Genomic DNA, 20,672 nt, shown 5'->3' on the forward strand with positions numbered 1-20,672 from the left:
AACAAATTGCTTTCAAAGGGGTTGAGAGCCTACCAATCGGTTGGTTTAAGGATTTTGATTTGGGGATTCAACGGAGGTGTACACCAACAATGGCATGTGAAATTGGACTATTATGTTGGGTTATCAAAGACCATCAATTGGAAGATCTACTATTTGCACACCTAATTATTGTGTCGATTCTCATTTCCTAGTGCTATTACCCTTAATCTATGTTCTAAACCTCTTTTATCTCTTTTAATCGGTCTCAACTTATTGTGATACTCGATAATTAGCACTAGATTATCGCAATTTACACCCTAATCTCTCAATTTATAGCCCTAAGATATTCTCCATCCATAGCCAAAGGTCAGACGCCTACTTAATCTCCCCTAGAGAGCTAGGCACTTTGACACTAATCCTCTTGAATACAAGGGCCTAGCTCAACACCCTCTTGAGTCCAACTCCATTTTGGATGGTAAATGTAGAGACCAATGTGCAATGTGGGGGGGGGGGGGGAGGCTACAATATTGTAGAGAAATTGGAGTCAGCACGGATACATGAGCACATTTGCATGAGCATGAGTGACGATGGAGCTAAGGTTCTCCTCTCTCTCTCTCTCCTCTCTCTCTCTCTCTCTCTCTCTCTCTCTATCTATCTATCTGTGTCTGTGTGTGTGTGTGTGTGTGTGTGTGGCAAACTCTAATCGTGTCAAGAACAGTGCTTCTGAACATAATTGTAGCTTTGGTCTCTTCTACTATTTGTGGTAGGTGCTTTGCTAGAAACCCACCTTTTCTACCTACTTGGGGGCCTTGAATAGAATGGAGCATTAGAAAATTTCAACCTTAGTAGAGAGGGGTTTTTCAGGTTCATCCTCTTACATAGAAGTGCAAGTCCAACAGGTAGCACTTGAAGCTGATCAATACTATGGATGACAAAAAGGGTGTAAAATATTCACATTGCAGTGAGCTAGGGAGTAGTTGTAGACCAGTTTAGAAAGTGGAGGATAACTTGGCCTAAGTTGTTGAGGTGTTCACATAGCCCTTTCATGATGTTGGCATGGAAAATGGTGTGCTCCAAGAAACTAATGTAGTTCTAGAGATAGTAGAGCTGGTCAAGATGGAAACATTATCTTCTTTAGCTACCATTTGCAACATTCTTGCCTAGGTTTAGCTCATCGACACTTTGCCTATTGTCTCTCTTTTTGTTTTATTTAAAAAAAAATTATCCTTTAGACTACCACATCTTCTTAAAGTTTTACCAAACACCAAGCAAGTTGTTTTGAGAAAAGTAAATGGCAAACAAGCAAAATGTTTGTAGAATAAATCTCAAATGCAGACAAAGCTACAAGTATGCAAAAGAGAATCTCAATGATGTTTGAGGCATCACAGTAAGAATAGGTTGCCAACTGATTGATATGAATATATCATTAACACTAGTAGGTGATCATAAAGGTCTTTCCAAAAGACACTTATTTTCAGCTAGCCTAATCCTATTTAAGAAAAAAGAGAGGTAGGTGGACACTAAAAGGCAATGTGAAATTCATCTTACTTGGGCATTATAACTAAAGCATAATTGACATATTTAGCAAGTTTATCATGGCATTACCCAAATAAAAAATATGAGACAAAAAAATTCTAGCACTAAAGGCACTACTATGTGAAGGAACTCAAGGAAAATGATGTTGGCAATATAAGATGCAAGAATAATGAGCTTGGTAAGGCTCTGTACACACATGAGGTACTTAGTGTCTTTGCTATGAATCTCCCAAAACAATGGGCACTAGTGTGGGTGTCTTTGAGTATCTGCATGTTTTTGATACAGAGATAGGTGTAGAGACAAATGCATGAGAAATCTGACAAATGCTAAGGGTGCTTCCATAAGAGATGAAAAAATAGTAGCCCTTGCACATGCACTTCCGTTGATCATCATTTCTCAATCACAACTGCAGATGCGATAGGTGGATGTTCGTTGAAAATATCTCAAGTGACTAGAGAAAGGTGTCACATTTTTCAATGGCCAACTTGTATTTTTGGACCAGTCATGCACCATTTTTGCTTCCCTCATGAATGGACGCCCTAAGATCATCTCAAATGACATAGGATGCTTGGAAAAATCCATAACAATGAAAGTCTGCCTTACCTTGTGTCCCAAGACCTTGATCCTGAGATCCTTAAGCATTCCAATAGGCGTAACAATAGATCCATTAGCCATTTTTACCACTACTCTTGTGGCTTCAAGGTGAGGTCGCCCCATAGACTCCCAACAACTCTTTGTCACCATGCTAACTCCCGCACCACTGTCAAGGACTCCCTTTACAGTTAATCCTTTAGTAGTGATTGGCAGAGTAGCATTAGATTCATCACCTTCAAAGTATTGCCCCGCTACTAAGACTTTGTTTAGACAGAAGAGCAATAAAACTTGTTTCCAAGTGGAAAGAAGGTGAAGTAGAGAGTTTTTTTGGACAACTGATCACACATAGAGGGTGGCAAGGCACATGCTCGGCAATATGATCCATTGCAGGGCTACTTGGAGGGTGGAAGGAGTGCTTGGGTGAGGGGGGAGGGGTCAAAATCTCGTTGGTTCCATGACATGGTTGCCAAACCCCCCACTTCCATTGCCTCTTGTGAACAATCAAGTCCAAATTGAAGTCGCGGAGCGGAGCGTGGGTCGACTCTCTCTCACACACACATAGTGAGCTTACACAGTACAGTACGCAGAGAACTGTTAGAAGGGTTATCTCCCAATTCCTTAGTATTCACAAAGTATATGTGAGTATATACAAAGAGTTAGAGGTAAGTGAGTTAGGCGGGCGGCCGGCCATATCCGCATAAGAGGCCACTTGGGCTTTAATCCCAACAACCTCCCACTTAAAGTCCAATGTGGCACTTTAAGTAATTGTAAATCTATGAACATAAATGTACAAAGATTTACATGGCTGCCATCTATCCAATGCCCAATAACTCACGACAATGCACAAAGCCCTCTCCTGGAAGTCCCTTTGTGAGTAGATCAGCAGGATTGTCCTTGGTGTGGATCTTCAGCAGTTGTATCTGCTTGTCTTCAAGTACTTCCCTAATGAAGTGATATTTGACATCAATATGCTTAGTCTTCGAATGGAACACTGGATTCTTTGCCAATTGTATAGCACTTTGACTATCACAATATAACTCTGGCATATCTACTTTGATTCCCAAGTCTGCAACCAATCTACCAAGCCAAATAGCTTCTTTGCATGCCTCATTTGCTGCAACATACTCAGCTTCTGTAGTAGACTGCGTAACACAATCTTGTAATCGAGATCGCCATGATATGGCACCTCCAGCCAATGTAAAGACATAGCCTGATGTAGATCTCCTCTTATCCAAGTCTCCTGCATAATCTGAGTCAGTGTATCCTCTGACACTCAAATCCTGACTACCATAGCATATGCGCATACTCTTTGTATGTTTTAAGTATCTCATGATACCTTTCACTGCCTCCCAATGTTTCTTGCCGGGATTTGACATATATCTGCTAACCACTCCCACTGCAAATGCAATATCCGGACGTGTAGCAATCATTCCATACATCAAACTACCCACTGCAAACGCATATGGAATCTTATCCATTTCAGCCTTTTCTTCCTCAGACACAGGACAATCTTGTTTGCTAAGTTTCACATATGGTGGCAATGGAACACTCAATGCCTTTCCCTTCTCCATATTGAAATGTTGCAAAACCTTGTCAATATACTCTGTTTGAGATAACCAAATCAACTTCTTTGATCTGTCTCTCTCAATGCGCATACCAAGTATATGACTTGCCTCACCCATGTCTTTCATGTCAAACGATTTTTCCATCTTTGACTTCAAAGCTGAAATTTCTTCCAAGTGTTTGCCAGCAATCAACATGTCATCCACATACAAAATAAGGATCAGCCAACTGCCATCCTTAGCCTTCTTTGGATAAAGACAGTGATCGAACTCACTACATTTGTAGCCTTGAGAAAGCATAAACTGGTGGAACTTATGGTACCATGCCCTCAGTGATTGTTTTAAGCCATAAAGACTCTTTAACAACTGGCATTCCAAATGTTCCATGCCTTTCTCAACAAACCCTTCTGGCTGCTGCATGTAAATTTCCACATCTAAATCACCATGCAAGAACGCTGTCTTGACATCCATTTGGTGCAACACCAAATCCAATATAGAAACCAATGCAAGAAAGCATCTCAATGTAGTCATCTTGACCACTGGAGAGAAGACTTCATCAAAGTCAATGCCTTGTTCTTGCTTAAAGCCCTTGGCAACAAGCCTTGCTTTGTACTTTGGCTGACTATCATGAGCGGTGATCTTATACTTGTAAACCCATTTACAAGGTAGAGCCTTTTTGCCCCGTGGTAATTTAACCAACTTCCATGTCTGGTTTTTATGCAGAGCTGTTATCTCTGACTGCATGGCCAACTGCCATTTTTTTGAGTCAACCACTTGTAATGCTTCCTTGTAACAAGATGGTTCTCCGCAATCTGTGAGCATGACATAATTTAGAGATGGCACATAACGATCAGGTGGTTTGGAGACACGCTCAGAACGTCTCATCACAACTGATTCTGCCTCTCTAGCCACTATAGGCTGTTCCTGAGCCTGACCATGCTGTCTTGATGTGCTAGCACTAGGTCCATCTTCCCTGAAGACAACTCTTCTGATCTCCTCTGTTTTCTCTGGCTTAGCGTGAAACTTGGCTTCATTGAAATGCACATCATTGCTACGAATAAGCTTTCTGGACTCAGGATCCCAAAGCCGGTAACCCATCTCGCCCGATTCTCCGTAGCCAAGAAATATACACTTCTTGCTCTTTGGTTCTAACTTATTTCTGAACTCCTTAGGAATATGGCTATAAGCTTCACAACCAAAGACTTTGAGATGCTTATACGAAGGTGCCTTGCCTGTCCATAGCATCTCGGCCACTGCACTCTTATCCAGAACCCTACTAGGAGACCTGTTGATCAAATGGACTGCTGTAGCCACTGCTTCCGCCCAAAATCCATCAGGCAACTCAGCATTTGACAACATGCTTCTGACCTTCTCTTGTATGGTCCTATTCATACGTTCTGCAACCCCATTCTGTGAAGGATTATATGGTGCAGTAAGTTCCCGCTTAATCCCTTTTGCTTCACAAAAGTCTTGAAAAGCTTTGGAAACGTACTCTCCACCATTGTCAATTCTCAAGCACTTCAGCTTCTGACCACTCTGATTCTCCACCAACTGCAAGAATGTCTTAAAGACCTTGAGCACCTCATCCTTGTGCTTCAAGAAGTAAACCCATACTTTGCAAGAATAGTCATCTATGAATGTACAAAAGTACGTTGCTCCCCCTAGTGACAAACTAGGCATTGGTCCGCATAGATCACTGTGTACAAGAGCTAACCGTTCGTCCCTACGATTCCTCTTTGATTTGTGCGGTTCCTGTGTTTGCTTACCATAAACACAATTCTCACAAAACTCGAAATCTTGAAATGAAAAGCCAAGCAAATAACCATAATGAGAAAGTATTTCCATTCCTCTTTTTGACATATGTCCCAACCTACGATGCTACAGTGACACACTTGGCTGCTCAATCACATTAATTACATGGTTTTTAACCTCTGAAACATGTAAAGTGTACAGAGTTCCTGACTTGCTGCCATGTGCTACAGTCATCGAACCTTTGGAGATCTTCCAAGCGCTGTTCCCAAAAACTGTCACATAACCCGCATCATCCAACTTCCCTGTACTAATCAAGCTCTTTCGGATTGCTGGAACATGTCTGACATTCTTGAGCCATAAAGAAGAGCCATTCTGAAACTTCAACTGCACATCTCCCACTCCAAGTATGTCACAAACCTGTTCATTGCCAAGTCTGACATAATCTTTAGTAGCCACATATGATGTAAACCACTCTTTGTGCGGAGAAACATGTAAAGATGCCCCTGAGTCGATAATCCAATCACTCATAGCATGTCCATCCTCTGCAGTCAAGAAAACAAAATCAAGATTGCTTGTAAGGAAGATGTCACCAGCTGCTATACCAGAATCACTGTCTGAACCAGATCCTGTGACATTCACCTCTTCAATCTTCACTGAACTCTTCTTTTCATCTTGCTCAGAACTCTTTGTTTTTCCTTTTTCTTGTTTCCACTTCGTACAGTCTCGCTTCATGTGACCCTTCTTGCCACAATGGTAGCATTCTATGTCATCCTTTGACTTCGAATCACGAGACTTACTTCGGTTTTGTGCCTTCTTACCCTTCTTCTCTTTAAACTGTTGTCTCCCTCGAACGACCAAAGCACTATTGCCTTTGCCTTTGTCAATGTTCTTCCTGTTCACTTCCTCTGTGAGCAAGCTGCCTTCTACATTGGCACTTGTAAGACCTTCTGGCGCGACAGAATTACTTAACGCTGTACGAAAAGTATCCCAACTGTCTGGCAAAGTGATTAAGAGAAACATAGCCTTCACTGAATCTGGAAAGACTATCTCCTGTGTTGTTAACTGGCTGAAAATTGTGTGAAATTCATTCAGATGATTTGACATGGCTGTCCCTTCCTTCATCTTCAAATCCACCAATTTCTTGAGCCAGTAAATCTGAGAAGCAGCACTTTGTTTCTCGTACATACCACATAGCTTTTGCCATACGCCATACGCTGTAGTCTCTTCTGCTACGTTGAAGTAAACATTTTCTGCCAGTGTCAGCATGATTGTGGAACAAGCTAACTCGTCAAGCTCTTCCCACTCATCTTCAGCCATACCTTCTGGTCTCTCCCCTTTGAGCTTCAGTGGCTTCACTTGTTTTTTCTGCACCAAAACCTGCCAAATCTGCTTCTTCCAGAATGGAAAGTTTGTGCCATCCAGCTTCTTTATGTTGTAAAGAGTCTCACTTTGAGAAGATGCCATATCTGCCAAGCTGTTTACTCTTGAGAAAAATCCGGCACAGTTTCCCCTGTAAACTGGCCTCTGTACACAGTAAACAAGCTGTAATCAACAAGCTGAACACCTCTCCTCAGGAACTGTCAGTATTTTGAAAATTTTTGACAGAGTCTCCCGTGTAAACTGAGCTCTGGGAACCAAAAGATAGCTCAAAAAACAATCATAAATAGCTGACCAGTGACAAATCTAAAAAATGTCTGTAATATGCTGTCATGTAAGCATACACTGTCTCCTCTCTGGGCGATGACAGAACCTGTATCTGTCTCAAGACTGAACCCTGAACAATGCCTCAACGGCCTGACGCATTAGATACAATCCAGTGTCTACACAAAGTCATACATCCTAAGGGATAAAAGTCGCCGAAGAGGATGCGTGTAGAGGGGAACTCCAGCAACCTAATCCACCTCACACTGGGTAACCCATCCCCCAGTGCTTGGCTTCAAAAAACCTCACACACGACCCTCTCAGATGGCTCAACAAATTGCCCAGAACTAGCATACATCCTATAATAGACCAATCACTGTCCTATGACCGTTGCGGCGGTCTGTCTGCTAGCGTGACTCACAACTAGCAGACCCACAATCACAGTACATCAATCTGCAATACATGCCAGTGGTGTCAAGCCGTCGTATGGCCACACCTCCCCTGGAACCTGGCAAGCACAAGAAGTAACAATGCAGACTGCAATATATATATCTGATGATATATATGTGTACCTGGTCTATAGATGATGCTCTGAATACTAATGAGTGATGTATGTCGATGCCGATATTGATGTCGGCCACCTCCTGCTTGCCAATCTACACAAGACGGATTTCTTTGCGGCTGAAATCTATCTTCTGCTGTAGTGCTCAGAACGAAATTCTGAGGGCATAAACGTCTTCGAAAGGGGGGTAAAACGCCAGGTCGCCTGGTGGAAACGCTCCCGGAACGCCGAGTGTGAATTTTCGAACTCCGGATCCAGAATCTGCCGGAAAAGTGTGCGCGCGCGCAATTGCGCAAAACCGCACTGAACCAAGGCTATGATACCAATTGAAGTCGCGGAGCGGAGCGTGGGTCGACTCTCTCACACACACACACACACACACACACACACACAGTGAGCTTACACAGTACAATACGCAGAGAACTGTTAGAAGGGTTATCTCCCAATTCCTTAGTATTCACAAAGTATATGTGAGTATATACAAAGAGTTAGAGGTAAGTGAGTTAGGCGGGCGGGCGGCCATATCCGCATAAGAGGCCACTTGGGCTTTAATCCCAACACAAATGGCTCCGCAATATTGGATACTAAGAAATTTACACGGCTTCCACAGCCTCTTGTGAACCCAATTTAATATTGAGAAGCCGATACCCATTTTCTTCAAGAATTTTATCGGCTAGAAATATTTTTTTTTAAAAACGAGAATAAATGGGAGACTCTCAAATATTACAGGGAGTCAAAACTAGATCTTGGAATGCTCTCTTTTGGATGCCCAAAACATGGGTTGGCTTCATGTCATCCCTGTGTGTGTGTGCACACATGCACGCGCTTGTGAGGCCCTCGCTTTGGTTGTGTTTCCTACCCTACTCTCAAGCATTGCTAGAACTCGTATGGTAGAAAGATCATTTCAGCAATTGCAATGGGTTGCGCAAGATAAATCTCATTGCTACCTCCATCGGATGCGAAGGGATGGTGGCATGTGGCCTTTTGCAGGGCTTCGACATGGGTGGAGAGAAAAGGGTTGGTCGAAATGAAGGCCCCACAGAGAAGGGAAGAGGGCTTGCCCATGTGCACAAGTTTGCGCAAGGTCTACATGTTTGCTTCACCATCTCTCCTACTTGTAGCTTCGCTTTTCTCTAAACTTAGAAAATTTGAGAGAATCTTTTGAACAAATGAAGTATTGTTATTAACGTAGAGCCACCTAGGTTTCCCAATTGATTTTGACGTGGTTGATTGAGGGGAAGGAGGAGAGAGGATGACCTATAGATGGTCGTGTGTCAATGAGCAAAAAGAGAGATAGATAGATAGATAGATAGATAGATAGATAGATAGATAGATAGATAGAGAGAGAGAGAGAGAGAGAGAGAGAGAGAGAGAGAGCACCAAGTTGCACTAAAGGCCCTCAATGCACTAGAAGGTCACCCCTTGTTTCCCCCCTTTCTTTGAGGCACATGGCCTTTACAAAAAAAAAAAAAAAAACTCTAAGGGGTTGTTTTCCTGCAACACAGCTCGGCTCCACAAAGACCACTTCCTAGCTCCAAAGCGGCCATTCTTGCGGCTACAGAGCCGAAGTTCCTTGGCCTTGAGCTCCCCCTCTTTGCTAAGGACCAAGCATTATCCCAGAGCACTAATAAAGGCAAACAACCATCAAGTATTCTTTCAAGGAATCTCTCCTCGAGCTTTACGGCCTCAACCGTTGTGAAGAGGTGCTTCTCAAAAGAGAAGGACGACTTTACACGATCAAAATTTTGTTAATTCCTTTGAGGATTCATTTGCACAAAACTCGCCTTGATATGAATGTGATACTCATGTACAAAAGCATAATACACAAGGGAAATGTACCCAATTGATGTTTCTTTAAAGATAATGGTAAGAACTAAAAGAATCCTAGAGATTCCAAATGTAAAGTAGGCATTGTTGAAGTAGAAGAAGAAGAAGAAGGGATGCCAACACTGTCTATTATGAGGATGTATTTTAAAGGGTTTTAGACAGTGCTCCAACCTCAAGTTTGGAGATAAGACCTACCCTCTTTTGCATTAGGTTCATCTTATGAGCCATATGCAGTTACCCTAAGTAACCCATATTAGACTCTTGATTAGAATCCATACAGTTCGTGTAAGCTTCAGTTGGGTGTTTGTCGGGGCAAGTCTTTAGCCTACACTCGATACTTGACCAACACCTCCCTTATGTGCATGCTTGCATTCTACTACATAGATTTTCCTAATATATGCTTCTTATAGTCACATGCTATTGGTATAGACACATGCTATTTGACCCTTTTCCCACATGTGATGCATATCATTTTCTAGCATTAAATTCCACCTTCCATTCTGAGCCTATATAAGGCCATAATGCTTAGCTTGTAATTTGCTCGATCATCATAATCAATCAAGCAAATCTATTTTCATTGAGTACATTCTTTCTAATCTATTTTCTCCTAATTGTTATGAGACTCTCACTACGATGAATGCCTCGTTGTTCTATCCACCATAGGCATTACAAAATGTGAAGGAGGGAGCTAAACTTTAGGGCATTAAAGCATCCACTTGCACGGGGGTGGAGGAGGAGAGAGAGATCTCACAACGGTGCCAACAATTATTGATCACAGGGTCCGATGTCATGATGCTCGGCATTGTGGTCTCCCTTTTTGCTAGAGAGAGAGAGAGAGAGAGAGAGAGAGAGAGAGAGAGAGAGAGAGAGAGAGAGAGAGAGATTTTATTATCGTCCTCAGAGGTCAAATATGACCTATGGGACCAAAGTTACATGTGATGTAGTATGTGTATGGCTGATGAGTGACTCTCGATGCTCCAAAATTGCGGTGATGAGAGTCGCAATGGAGAGCCCACACTTTGGCTGGGAGAGGAAAGTGTGTAGGTCTAAGTTATGGTTGAAAATGTGAGAGAAGCAAGTTCGGTTGTGACCAAAAGCTGAGCACACTAGTAGTGTGTGGTACTCAGACTCTTGAACTTACAGTGAGCATAATATATGCATAGTCGATTTGACTCTTCTCCATTGCCCCAACGCCCTATCTCGCATCGAAGGAAATGGGTGCGATAGTGCATATCGCCGACAAGGGGATAGGCTCAAGCATGTAAGTGTGAGTACGGTTTCCTCTTTCGGCGAAGAACATGGTTTTATAGTTGGGGGAAATATGGGTGGTGTAATGTATGAATCGTGAACCACCGGATTTCTCCCAATCCGTAATACATTGGCGTTGTAGAAAAGCTTCATTCACTTGGGAGTCAATTGAAGCATCATGTAGCAAGTGTAATGCATCCTATCTCCCAAACGACTTCTTTATGTCTTGCATCCATCCCGTGCTCAAGATCTTGCTTTTATGCGTCTTTTGAACTTTTTTGCTTGCTTCTCATGCAATTGTAGGAAGTCGATGTGAGGGGTTTTGACGCATCTTTATCATGTACTCCACAACCCTTTCCATGCCCATAACCTCAATTGGAAGACATCTCGACTCAAGAGGTAGGAGCATATATGGTGTTTGTGTCTTCACTTGGAGAAAGTTTGTAAGAAAACGCTTTTGGACATTCTCAAAGTCTTTCCAAGTAGACTTTGAGATGCTCTCGCCCCACACTTCAACTCCATAAAGAAGAACCGGTGTCACCAATGCATCAAAAAGATACCTCTTGAGAACCCAACACTTGATGTTTCCCGCATTACACATGTTCTCAAATGCATAAAATGATCTCTTTCCCGCTTCCAAACGACGCATAGCACATTCATGCCACTTGTGATTGGATGGAACCTCAAGGCCAAGGTACTTAAAGCTCTCAACAACTTCAAGTGTCTCATTGTTGTACACAATGCATGGCTTCTCCTTATGGTGGGTTTTCACAAGCATAACCTTTGTCTTGGATTCGTTCACAATCAGCCCACTATGCAAGCAAAAGTTCTCAAGGACAACCATAAGCTTTTGTGCATCTTCTAAAGTGTGTGCTAGAAGCACTACATCATCCGTATACAACAAAAGCATGATTACCGCATTGCAAATAGTGACCTCTTCAATGCCTTCTTCTTGCATAAAGTCAAGTATCATTTGTTCCAATTGATCGATGCATAGACCAAAGAGAGTTGGTGATAATGGACATCCTTGTTTAACCCCAATAGTGCTTACAAAAAATTCTGAAATTTCTCTTCCCATGCGCAATTGACAAATCACCTTCTCATAGATTCGAGAAACCGCAAGCATAAACTCACTTGGCACTAGGAGTTCTTCCATCCTTCTCCACATATCAAAGGCTTTCTTAAAGTCCAGAAAACAACAATACAATCCCTTTCCTTTCAACCGACTTTGCTCCATGAGAACACGAAGAGTAATAAGATGATCAATGGTGCTATGGCATCGACGAAAACCCGCCTGTCCCTTTGCACGCTTGTCATTATCTTCAGCCCAATCACTCAATTTCATCTCCTCATTATGCACCCAAACAATTTTTCCATAAGAGACCCAATCATTATAGTCCGGTAGTTGTTTACATTCTTTACATCCCCTCCTTTGTGCAAAGGCTTAACCCAATTAGTAATCCAATCATAAGGCATACCATGTTGAAGTGCAAGGTTGAACATATCACACACCCACTCATGGGTAAAATCTCCTGTCCATCTGATCATCTCCGACTTGATACCTTGAAGATCTCCCGCTTTACGAGTGGCAAACCTTTCAAGCCCACCACATACATTTTCAATAGTAAAAAAGGAGGGCATACATGGGAGTTAACCATAAAATGGCATTTTTTCAGCATTTTCTTGCTCATATAATTGCCTTCAATGTGTGTACATATCCACAAGACTCAAGTTACCAAAATTCTCAACTCGCTTGCCCCTCAAGTTTCTCCAAAATCTTCCACATGCATGTGCCTTTTCTTGGATTTGAAAAAGTTGTTGCTTTACTTCCCATCTTCTTCTCTTCTTTTGAATCAATGCCTTGTATGTATGCAAATGACTTTGATAGTTGTCTTTGTCCACAGTTGCATCAAGTTTTATCAAGGGCTTTCGAGCATCTTAACATTCTTTATCAAACCACCTTTTGCGTGATCTATCTTTGTTGATACCATGGAGATGCTTTATAGCAAAGCATTCTTCGGCACAAGAACAAATAACTTTCTTGAAAGCTTCCTATTTAGTTTCCAATGGTGCATCATATTGAAGCTTCTTCATCCATAATTTTTGTTCAACCATTTCAATGTACATTGGTACCCGTTTGAAATCCATACATAGTGATAATTTCTCTTTCCTTTGGCTGAAATTGTCATGCTTAGTTGCTTCTCCACATGAAAGGTTAATACATAAGGTGCGATGGTCAGATTCCGAGGTACATTGGCCAAACATAAAACTCTTTATGTGATACATGATAGCTTTGGAGAGTAGCATATAGTCAATCACACTATCCCCATTATGTCTCCTACATGTAAATCCATTGGTTCCACTCCACAAAGATATACCATTGGCAATGAGCATACCCGTGCTATTACACATGTGTAAAAGTAACTTTCCATAGTGATCCGGCTCTTTCTTATCCATTGAAGAACGATCATACAAGTGAACTTTCTCCAGCTCCCTTGAAATCTATGGCATATCAAATTGTTGAGTATCATGTTGCAATCATACAAGTGAACTTTCTCCAGCTCCCTTGAAATCTATGGCATATCAAATTGTTGAGTATCATGTTTTTATGCGAGCATTCATATCTCCAAATACAATAACATCACCTTCACCTTTGAAATAATCAATGTCCTCTTCTAAATTAAAAAATGACTGATCTTTATCCATGAAAGCATAAAAGGGAGAATCATGATGAGGAATGTAGCAATCGGCTACAAAAATGGTGCTCTTTTTGGTGTCATAATTTTCAGCCATACATAATGTTTGTACTTGTCATCTCACAATTGATACAAAATCTTCCAATCCTTTCTTAACTATACATGCTACCCCTCCTTGTCCTCTTCATTGCTTAAGGTTCTTTGACCACATCAATGAATGTACAGTGTAATTCTCCAAGCCGTTAATCCTTTGTGTATCATGCTCCCAAGTTTCAACAAGAAGTACAACATCGGCTTTTCTTGTTAGTTCATCAATGCCAATCCCCACATTCCATGGGTATCCATTACAATTCCAAAAGCATATTTTCAATTGTAACTCGGTCTCATAGGTCATGCATCCCTATTTGCTCGAGGGACTTGCCTCCTCCTTGGACACATTTTCTTCATGAGAGATCTCCTTGTTTTTCCTATTCTTTTTCTCATAAGCCTTGTGACACATATTTTGTTGCTTAATAGTGCGATCTTCACATACGAAACATTTTGTATCCCTCAGATAGATCCAACTATTATCAAGGATAATCTTTCGCTTGGTCTCATCCGGCATGGTGCATACAATTAGCCGTTCTCCCGAGCGAGGAGCTCCTTGCTTCCCCACTCTATGTGCTCCATAGACCATAACTCCGGACATGCCAAAGTGGGTTTGAAGAAATCTTCAATAACAATGGCAAGAGAAGGAGGTGTCTCTAGCTTCTCTTTGGGAATTCCATGAATAACAATGTTCTTGGAACGTCGCTCCCGTTCCTTCAACTCCTCCGCATCCACATTCTCAACATTCTTTGTTTGAGCCATATTTTGCATGAGTGAGGAATTAGAAGCCACATTGCTACCACATACATCAGCCCAAGATTTGTTTGTGTATACATTTCATGTTGCATACATCCCGGCTCATGGTGTCGAATTTCTCCTCTTTCAATACATGGTCATGCTCTACTTTGCTCATCCGCTCCTTCAAAGCATTCAAGTCCACAAGAGAGCGTTTACATTCCTTGACTTCCTCTTCAAGTTGCATCAAACATGTTGTTTGCATCTCAAGTGTCCTCTTGAGATTCTCATTCTCAACCACAAGTACCCTTAGTGTGCCATTCTCCATTGCAAGTGCTCGTAAGTCTTCACTTTGTTTGTTTACGGTCCCTTGCAATGATACCGAGTATGCCATAATCATGCTTTCCGATGTCGTTGGTTGGGTGGTTGTGTTGCTATCTCCACACTTAGGAGATCTTGGATCATTTTCCACAATGGTTGTGGACCTTGTTGAAGAAAAAAAACCCTTGCGAGTGCCAAAAGACATTGTATGTAAAATAAGAGATGAGAGTCAATTTTCTTGAACCTGTTCACTTCGGAAATGCTGTTACAGAAACGCCTTTCATAACTCTAATTTTTTTTTGTCTTACATCAATACGCAGAGGGCTTCATGCTCTTCAATTCAGGCTATAGATCACCCAAATCGGAGTTCGGATGAAGAAGTTATGATAAAAAAAAGTGAACTGCTATCTACTAGGTCAAAAAACGGCTGCGAGAGAGAGAGAGAGAGAGAGAGAGAGAGAGAGAGAGAGAGAGAGAGAGAGAGAGAGGGAGAGAGTGAGAGATAAGAGTAGGAGGATATACATACATACATATATATATATAGAGAGAGAGAGAGAGTAGGAGGATATACATACATACATACATCTATATATATATATATATATATATATATATATATATATATATATATATATATATATATATATATATATAGAGAGAGAGAGAGAGAGAGAGAGAGAGAGAGAGGTGGTGAGGGATGACATCAAAGAAGAGATAAGAGAGAAGGTGATGTTTTTTGTTGGAAGATGTATAAAGATAGAGAACACATACATATACATATACACACATGTACATATATACATACACACTTAGGTACATACATACTTACATGCATTCAGAGACATTCGAAAGCGAGAATAAAAAATTGAGAGATAGAGTGCGAGTGTTTCTATGTGTGCTCATAATTGAACTTGAGAAAATGTATAATATTGGATAATCAAAATCGTTGGTAAGAGCAAGCGTGACCCACCTATGCCGGAGCTTGTGCCGGCGGACGCCGCTCTAAAGATTTAAATGAATTCAGCCGCAAAAATAACTAGAGTGCTCCGTTCGCCTGCATGACCGCAAGTGGATGACAAACTGGTGTAACGGTTCAAGCCTTCATGGCGATTGCAATTAGAGAAGCACATGCCTCCTAGTATTTTTACTAGTTGTTGTACGATTGGCCCTCTTGTAGTTGTCAATGTCCTTTTGAAACAAGCTCATGTGTGTATTGTTAGCCAACATAAGTGCCTGCTTTAGTTGGTACATTATGAGCAGGTATGGCTTGTACAGGGTGTAAACAGAGAACAGAGTCGATGCACGGATCTTTACATTTATACTAAAGTTGATTTTACCATCATACTGGCCTTTCCCAAAAGGGAACAGGAATGGAAACACTATTGTCTCTATTGTGATGTCGTTTGCAGAGCTTGATGGGGCAGGCATGCCGTTCGTCTTGAAAGCAACTGTTCTCTCACGCAACTATTGACGGCCACGAAGCTGTAGAGAAGCAAATTTGTAAGTATCGCTAGCGGTGAATTCTCTTCTCTTGGCTGGTTCAACGATGTTTTCGATGATACCAAACATCAAACTTGTGTCAAGCTGCGCCATCAGTGCAAACAGCGCGTTGTCTTGTTGTTGTTGAATGATCTTTCTCACACTATCTTGACTTAGTATGCAGAGGCCAAGCTTCTTATTCGGTCGTTCAGCCATCGACATGTACTTCTATAGTACGAAGTTGTTCTCGAGATTGAATGCAAGTATGTTTGCCACTTGTGATGTAGCTAGATCTTGCTCTGTGAAGGTTGTTCTATGCTCTTTACTGCATGATAGCAGAGGGTTATCTAATATTGAACGCCTGTCTAGTGTATCTCGCGCAATTTTTGTCACTGTTGAGATGGCATTGACAGATATGTCAATGACGCTCAATAGCTGTATGTGAAGTTGATTTCCGTTCAATATTCTTCTTGTGTAGTCTGGAAGTAAGGGCACACAATATCTGCGACGTGCACTTGAGTTCTCACAAGTGGAGCACTGCACCCATTGCATTTCTATTCGTGTAGCCTCTAAGCTGGATACCAATAGACTGCTAGCAAACATATTGCAATTGATGTCTCGTCTGGAGCTCGAGTACAATCAAAAGAGGTACTTCTTTGGATGAAAACTACACCATATGCTTAAAGGTTTGAATATCACTGCAACGTCTGAACTCCATCGGTAGACTATATTGACGATATCAATCCATGATTGTGAGCATGGTAGAAATCTAGCCTTCTTCTTGATTGAAGTGCGATGTCTCGCATTCGATATGCTGAGGTGTATCCTACGCTTTCGGTGATGGTCCATTCAAGGCTGAAGTCGGACTCAATCTGAATGATTCAATGCGATGAAAACCTTGTGATATCATACTTACTAGTCACGTCTAAGCAACGAACAATGCAAGCGTTTGAAACAAACATGTACCTGGTGCTAGATTGTGTTGCTGTGGACTTTCGGTCTGGGAAGAGGCAAGCGATAGCTGATTTCCCGAATGTCCCTTGCAAAGAATAAGTACGAAGCGTTAGAAAAGTAATAGCACAATGTTGAAGGTTCTGAGAGTAATCTCATTATTTGTATGTGTTCTTTCATTCTTATGTTATAGAAAAAAAAGAAAACGTGCTGGTGTCCTTGCACGGGGGAGTTTGCACAGTCCTCCCCAATTTTTAATAATACGAGGGAACGTGCCATTCTCACGGAAACATGCAATTTTTGGTGTGTTCTTTTTACTGTGTTCTCAGTGTTCAAGACTAGAATGTGACACTTCTTACTCACCGCACACTGGAATATGTCGCCGTTGCGAAAGTAGAGGAGATGTGTCCAAGGTTCTCTTGATCTGTTTGCAATGAAACACGGTAGAGTTAGACCATAACTAGTTGCACCTGCAGACATGAGCTGAGTAAGGTAGTTGAAGTTGGACATACTGTTCAACTAGCCACTGGGTCTTGTTACACCCAAAGTTGCTATGATTGCTACGCAGGGAAGGCGCAGAGGCTTTACTGCAAAAGAAGGTCGATTCCAATATGCCGATGGCAAACAGTGACATTGTCGACCTTCCACTGCTGGAATGAATAGGGAGGAGCTTGGCCTACAGAATCTATGATATTGAAGAATGCTCTCGCCATGTCGACGAGGCAGGCTTTTCTTCATGGCTCTTTGCTTTCATATGAACAGGCATAAGGTGTTAGTACAACAACTAGCTGGGCGTTGCCACTTCCAACATCATAGATGGGTGTTGCCACTCCCAGCACCATAGATCAGAGAATGAGTGGAAGGCAGAAAGGTGCGATGGTTCCATTAAAGCTCTGCGCGAACAAGTACTTCTAATTTTTGTCTCCATTGCTTTCTCTTATATGACTTCATATGTGAGTAGAAGCTGCTAATTAATCTCCTAATAAGTTGCTTAAGCGTAGGGTAAATGCGAGCTATTTTGGAGCACATAAGAAAAGCATGGAAAGAGAAGGGTAATCTGTAGACCCACATGCAACAATGCTTGTTTGCTTCCTGCAGTACTAGCTACAAAGAAGTCACAGTCTCATGTAGCAATTACTACTATGAGTATGTGTGTGCGGAAATTTCAACTTGCTACGGTGATGGCTTTGGTTGAAAGGAGGAGCGTCAAAAGATGCTACTGTGTGTGCGAAAATTTTAACGTGCTGCGATGATGGCTTTGGTTGAAAGGAGGAGCGTCAAAAGATGCTACTAGCTTCATAGCTCTCTCTCTCTCTCTCTCTCTCTCTCTCTCTCTCTCTCTCTCTCTCTCTCTCTCTCTCTCTCTCTCTCTCTCTCTCTCTCTCTCTCTCTCTCTCTCTCTCTCTCTCTCTCTCTCTCTCTCTCTCTCTCATACAGTGGCCAGAGACAAACTTGTAGACAAATCTCGAAGCTGATTACTCCTGGAACCTGCGAACTGCTTGTGGAGAAGATTGAATTGCTCCTGCGAACTGCTTACTTGTGGAACCTGCGAACTGCTTATGGAGAAGATCGAATTGCTATGGGAGCAACGAAGTAAATATTGCTTACTTCTGGGAAAGTGCGAACTGCTTGTGGAGAAGATTGAATTGCTCGTGAGAGCAACCTCAGCATGCTGTTTTTATTTTATTCACTTGGTAGCTTCTGACGGCGCAGTTTTTTGTAGAGCTTTTCTGCGGTGACGGCGCCGTTTTTTAAAGAGCTTTTGAGCGCTGCGTTGGGCTTATGACGGCGCCGTTTTTTTTAGAGCTTTTGAGCGCTGCGCTGGGCTTATGATGGCGCCGTTTTTTTAAGAGCTTTTGAGCGCTGTTTTTTGGCTTGCCCAAAGGGCAAAGGCTATAGCGTTGCCTTCTCTTTTTGTTGACTAAAATAGGAAAAAAGTTGAGTTGTCTTTTTAAGCATTTTTTGATAGGCCAAAAATTTTGATTGGTTGAAATAAGATAGTGGACACTCATTGAAATGAAAAGTGTGTAAATTTAATGATGAACATATCTTGAGGAATCTTGAGTAAAAACGAGCCCACTACGGATTTCCAAAATCCCACCCCACTAAGAACGAGCCCACTATGGATTTCGAAAATCCAGGAGCAAATCGCACGTGGGGGGGGAGGGGGAGAGAGAGAGAGAGAGAGAGAGAGAGAGAGAGAGAGAGAGAGAGAGAGAGAGAGAGAGAGAGAGAGAGAGAGAGAGACTCAGTGGTGGCCACGATGTGAGCACATTGGATTCAGGGCCAACAACGCCACGTCCATGCAACCAGATAATTTAGAGGATGGGGAGCTCCCAAAGGATGGTGACTTGTACATGGGAGCATTTGTGTAACCTCTGGTGGTTTCTCAAATGGTGGTTTTTGAACAATAGACAGGGAAGATGGTGTTTTTTCAACAGGAGAGGGTGAGGATGGTGCAACGTTCTCTAGTTCTTGCCCGTGGCTCTACGTCTTGTCCGTCACCTGGCCTGCCTTATCCTTCACTCCCTCCGCAAAACTTTGGGCTGTGCTCTTGGCCTCCCGAGAAGCGCCTTTTCACGAAGTCCTACACCTCTTGGGCGACGCCCTTCACTTGCTCCCCAGCTTTGTTGGCAGCTCCTTCCACCTTCTCTGCATTTTGCAGAGCACGCGACCGGCCCGCTGCTTTCGTGTTCGCGCAGCAGATGAGGGGGTAAGCACGATCGATCAGAAAATGGGATCTCCTTATGGGGAGAAATAGATGGGGGTTTTCTAAGGATGTATGCTTTGTTTGTATGTGCAGGGAGTGGCTCCTCTTGGACATGGCGAGAGGGAATGCGTATTGCGCTGAAGCGGAGGGCATCCTCATGGTGGTGGTGGAGCTAGAAGCAGCGCTCATTTGAGACGCAGAGGCGGCAACGATGGCGCCCTGCAGAGCAGAGATGCTAGCCATGGAGGCCATATCAATGAAGAGGAAGAACTGGGGTGAAGAAGAGTGTAACGGGTGTAGAATGTGTATCGAAGATCGGTTCCGAGTGATCTGCCGGCCAACCAACTGCCTCATTTTTACAGGAGCGTGGTCTGATGTGGTGACCTGTTCTTGGGTGGGTGGGGCTGGAAGCGAGATCAGAAAAATCAGGGGCTAGTTTTCCCAGCCAGCCAGCCAGCCACGTATCTGGTAAGATTTCACCACGAAGCCTTGCCAACGCCTTTATGTGCTCGGATTTGGGGTGAGCGAAGGTGAAGTTTGTGAGCGGCTGGCTTCATGTGCTCGAGATGGTAGGTTCAGCCATGGTTGAGGGTGACTGACCGACTGTCTTTATGTGCTAAAGCTCTCTCTCTCTCTCTCTCTCTCTCTCTCTCTCTCTCTCTCTCTCTCTCTCTCTCTCTCTCTCTCTCTCTCCCTCTCCCTCTCTCTCTCTCTCTCTCTCTCTCTCAGCGTGGGTATATCTCTATCTATCTCTCTCTCGGTGGTGCAGGTATGCAGGCACCAAGGAGAGCACTGCCGTCATAGCTACTTGCTTGACCACAGACGAGCAGCTGATGGATCTAGGCAAAGGAAAAGAATCGAGCAAAGAAGGGATCTGCCTGGAAACGGGTGGATGTTGAAGGGAAGAGAAAAGAGGTTCTTTTTGGTGTGTAGCTCTACAAGTAGGTGCCAGTGAAGAGAAGGGAATGTGCACACGCAGGACAGAGATAGAG

Source organism: Adiantum capillus-veneris, chromosome 8, assembly GCF_014529385.1.
Source record: "Adiantum capillus-veneris isolate H3 chromosome 8, ASM1452938v2, whole genome shotgun sequence".
NCBI lineage: Eukaryota > Viridiplantae > Streptophyta > Polypodiopsida > Polypodiales > Pteridaceae > Adiantum > Adiantum capillus-veneris.